Below are 5000 nucleotides of genomic sequence, written 5' to 3'. Positions count from 1 at the left end.
CGACTAGTTAGCAGGCTAGAGTCTCGTTCGTTATCGGAATTAACCAGACAAATCGCTCCACCAACTAAGAACGGCCATGCACCACCACCCACCGAATCAAGAAAGAGCTATCAATCTGTCAATCCTTCCGGTGTCCGGGCCTGGTGAGGTTTCCCGTGTTGAGTCAAATTAAGCCGCAGGCTCCACTCCTGGTGGTGCCCTTCCGTCAATTCCTTTAAGTTTCAGCTTTGCAACCATACTTCCCCCGGAACCCAAAAGCTTTGGTTTCCCGGAGGCTGCCCGCCGAGTCATCGGAGGAACTGCGGCGGATCGCTGGCTGGCATCGTTTATGGTTAGAACTAGGGCGGTATCTGATCGCCTTCGAACCTCTAACTTTCGTTCTTGATTAATGAAAACATACTTGGCAAATGCTTTCGCTTCTGTTCGTCTTGCGACGATCCAAGAATTTCACCTCTAACGTCGCAATACGAATGCCCCCGCCTGTCCCTATTAATCATTACCTCGGGTTCCGAAAACCAACAAAATAGAACCGAGGTCCTATTCCATTATTCCATGCACACAGTATTCAGGCGGGCTTGCCTGCTTTAAGCACTCTAATTTGTTCAAAGTAAACGTGCCGGCCCACCGAGACACTCAATAAAGAGCACCCTGGTAGGATTTCAACGGGGTCCGCCTCGGGACGCACGAGCACGCACGGGGCGGTCGCACGCCTTCGGCTCGCCCCACCGGCAGGACGTCCCACGATACATGCCAGTTAAACACCGACGGGCGGTGAACCAACAGCGTGGGACACAAATCCAACTACGAGCTTTTTAACCGCAACAACTTTAATATACGCTATTGGAGCTGGAATTACCGCGGCTGCTGGCACCAGACTTGCCCTCCAATAGATACTCGTTAAAGGATTTAAAGTGTACTCATTCCGATTACGGGGCCTCGGATGAGTCCCGTATCGTTATTTTTCGTCACTACCTCCCCGTGCCGGGAGTGGGTAATTTGCGCGCCTGCTGCCTTCCTTGGATGTGGTAGCCGTTTCTCAGGCTCCCTCTCCGGAATCGAACCCTGATTCCCCGTTACCCGTTACAACCATGGTAGGCGCAGAACCTACCATCGACAGTTGATAAGGCAGACATTTGAAAGATGCGTCGCCGGTACGAGGACCGTGCGATCAGCCCAAAGTTATTCAGAGTCACCAAGGCAAACGTACCGGACGAGCCGACCGATTGGTTTTGATCTAATAAAAGCGTCCCTTCCATCTCTGGTCGGGACTCTGTTTGCATGTATTAGCTCTAGAATTACCACAGTTATCCAAGTAACGTGGGTACGATCTAAGGAACCATAACTGATTTAATGAGCCATTCGCGGTTTCACCTTAATGCGGCTTGTACTGAGACATGCATGGCTTAATCTTTGAGACAAGCATATGACTACTGGCAGGATCAACCAGGGAGCTGCGTCAACTAGAGCTGAGCAGCCGGCCGCCCGGGAGTGTGTCCCGGGGGCCCGCGCGAACACGCAAGCGTCCGCTCAATCATTCTGCAAACAGGAGGAGGCTGAGCTCCCCTGCACAATACACCTCGAAACCCTCTCAGGTCCCGGCGGCGCGCAGCGCCGTCCCAAGTACTTGGTCGGGTTCGAGAGAGGCGCAATCGCCCGGAGTTAGGCGAGTAGACGCTTTCGGTGCGACCACCCGTGCTCCCAACTGAGCTTGCCGCTGCCGACAGAGGCCCGGGAGCGTGCTGTCGTGGCATTGCCGGCGGGAGACAACACGCGCCACCTACGGTGACCGGCAGCTCCAACGCCAGCGCCACAGAAGGACAAAAGCCCCACTTGGGTGCCGAAGCGAACTCTCCCAGCACAGCGCACGCGCCAACACATCCGCACAGCTGCGATACAAACCACCAGCGAGAACCGCTGGGGCGACCGAGCAGCAGACGGCGTCGCGGCGCCGAGCGCCGGGCGGCAGCGCATCCTCAACGCACACAGTCCTCAATCGGACCAGCACACTGAAGATGTCCACCGCGCTTCGCACCGGGCCCGCGAGGACCTACTTTGGCCGCACGGCGCCGCGCGCAGGGTGCGCCGGCGCGCAGCTGCGACGCCTGCCGCGTCCGTCGGCCGGCGCGCCTGCCACTGGCCGCCCCCACCAGCCGGCTGTAGCGCGTGCGCCCACGCACCGCGCGGCCAGCACGCCGGGAGGCGCCCCCTCACCGGCCGGGGACGGTCCCACCCAGCCACCGCCGCGTATCGCTTCACACCCAGATGCCGTTCAGTTTCGTCGGCATGGTGGGTATCGCTGGAACAACCGGTTAGTACCTCAACCTATCGTCGCCATCACCGATTCACCCCTAGCGAGAACAACCGCACCACAACAGGTTACCATTTGTTCATTTGCGTAACTTCACCAGAAAACGCAGGCGTCCATCGCCATTTGCAACTTCCACGATTATTGCATGCCTGTGTCAGGTGTCACGCCACACTACGTCTGCCCACATACACGCAACAAAATGTGCACGCCTAGACAATACGTGGAAGGTGGCCCCCGTACGTATGCGATGTCCATTGCTCGAACGACTGTCAACCGGCCTCTGTAGCATGTCGCAGATATGGAACGCGGTGCACCATGCCATCACGGTGTGTGAGGAGAGACGACTAGGTCCGAATACATCAACAGACAGCTCATGCTGATCGCCATCCACGGCGTCCGTTCCTCCCACACGTCTCTATGGCGTACCACACTGCAATCCAGCTCTCATAGGGAGACGACACGTAGCTGCGTGCACAATATTTGCACTGTATGGTCCGCCGTTTTTGGGCGCAGTCGTTGTACGGTCACACATGTGCCACGATGTATCATTCAGTACATAAGGACGAATGTGCAGTACAGATTGTGGTTTACGCGTACGACATTAGCGGACAGTTGACACAGGCCGCACCACAACGTAGCCTGAGTACGTCGCATGCGGAGGGCATTGAACATGCAAAGTTCTCACCAACCAGCTTGCGAAGGCAGGGGGCAAGGTGGGGACGTGGGGAGGGGCGGCATGTACGTCCTGCTGCCATCCACATTACAGTGTACAGCAGGAGCATGTGGAAAGTGAGCAAGACTTGCAAGGTGTTTAACATGAAGCGATACACAGGGGAGCGGGGAGTGCGAGTAGCGAACTATATTGCGAGGGTTGCGGGTGGGCAACACTACACTAATTGAACGAGTCGTATAACAATTACAGAGCAGGTTTAGGCGACAACGTGGGTTACGTTAGGCGACAACGTGGGTTAGGTTAAGGCACGACGTGGGTTAGGTTAAGGCACGACGTGGGTTAGGTTAAGGCACGACATGGGTTAGGTTAAGGCACAACATGGGTTAGGTTAAGGCACAACATGGGTTAGGTTAAGGCACAACATGGGTTAGGTTAAGGCACAACATGGGTTAGGTTAAGGCACAACATGGGTTAGGTTAAGGCACAACATGGGTTAGGTTAAGGCACAACATGGGTTAGGTTAAGGCACAACATGGGTTAGGTTAAGGCACAACATGGGTTAGGTTAAGGCACAACATGGGTTAGGTTAAGGCACAACATGGGTTAGGTTAAGGCACAACATGGGTTAGGTTAAGGCACAACATGGGTTAGGTTAAGGCACAACATAGGTTAGGTTAAGGCACAACATAGGTTAGGTTAAGGCACAACATGGGTTAGGTTAAGGCACAACATGGGTTAGGTTAAGGCACAACATGGGTTAGGTTAAGGCACAACATGGGTTAGGTTAAGGCACAACATGGGTTAGGTTAAGGCACAACATGGGTTAGGTTAAGGCACAACATGGGTTAGGTTAAGGCACAACATGGGTTAGGTTAAGGCACAACATGGGTTAGGTTAAGGCACAACATGGGTTAGGTTAAGGCACAACATGGGTTAGGTTAAGGCACAACATGGGTTAGGTTAAGGCACAACATGGGTTAGGTTAAGGCACAACATGGGTTAGGTTAAGGCACAACATGGGTTAGGTTAAGGCACAACATGGGTTAGGTTAAGGCACAACATGGGTTAGGTTAAGGCACAACATGGGTTAGGTTAAGGCACAACATGGGTTAGGTTAAGGCACAACATGGGTTAGGTTAAGGCACAACATGGGTTAGGTTAAGGCACAACATGGGTTAGGTTAAGGCACAACATGGGTTAGGTTAAGGCACAACATGGGTTAGGTTAAGGCACAACATGGGTTAGGTTAAGGCACAACATAGGTTAGGTTAAGGCACAACATAGGTTAGGTTAAGGCACAACATAGGTTAGGTTAAGGCACAACATAGGTTAGGTTAAGGCACAACATAGGTTAGGTTAAGGCACAACATAGGTTAGGTTAAGGCACAACATAGGTTAGGTTAAGGCACAACATAGGTTAGGTTAAGGCACAACATAGGTTAGGTTAAGGCACAACATAGGTTAGGTTAAGGTACAACATAGGTTAGGTTAAGGTACAACATAGGTTAGGTTAAGGTACAACATAGGTTAGGTTAAGGTACAACATAGGTTAGGTTAGGTTAGGTTACACGTTGTTGTAAGGAAAGGTGTAGGGGGGGGCGGGGGCGGCAGGTTCGTTGATAGTGATTATAGTAAGTGAATGCTTGTGACATGATCAGATTTGTCACGTCAGGATGCACCTTTGGCTTATTAGAGGCGGCGCTCCAATTCTATGCTTGTGTCAGACCTGTGTCTTTGACTCATGTCATTGTTTGTGCGCTGTGACAGGAGGTACTATTGTGATGTTGGGTGCACCGTTGTATAGGACATGTGTGGGTGTTGGTGCCTGATCTGCGCAATGGTGGATGTCGAAAGGGTGGGATATTGTATTTTCCGCATGGACCTCCTGGTCTGGTTGTGATAGTGTGGATTGTGTAATGTGGCGGAGAGGATGCACTGGATGTTGTTCCATGCTGGTGCTTACATATTGTATGTGCGCCCGTTAGAAGCAGAGAGTGGTGCGTGATCAGAGTGGCTGGC

At 52.8% G+C, this 5000-nt stretch overlaps 1 non-coding gene across 1 annotated transcript in view; it reads right to left on the bottom strand.

Annotated features, from left to right (window-relative positions):
- LOC124761266 overlaps positions 1 to 1450 on the bottom strand; it is a 1909-nt gene extending 459 nt beyond the window's left edge. The window contains exon 1 of the ribosomal RNA XR_007012412.1: positions 1 to 1450. This exon is cut by the window's left edge and continues 459 nt beyond it. This is a non-coding gene — a ribosomal RNA (small subunit ribosomal RNA).
- Positions 1451 to 5000: the final 3550 nt, after the last annotated feature.

The sequence above is a fragment of the Schistocerca piceifrons genome, unplaced genomic scaffold (assembly GCF_021461385.2).
Source record: "Schistocerca piceifrons isolate TAMUIC-IGC-003096 unplaced genomic scaffold, iqSchPice1.1 HiC_scaffold_578, whole genome shotgun sequence".
NCBI lineage: Eukaryota > Metazoa > Arthropoda > Insecta > Orthoptera > Acrididae > Schistocerca > Schistocerca piceifrons.
This window is presented reverse-complemented; position numbering and strand designations above follow the sequence as displayed.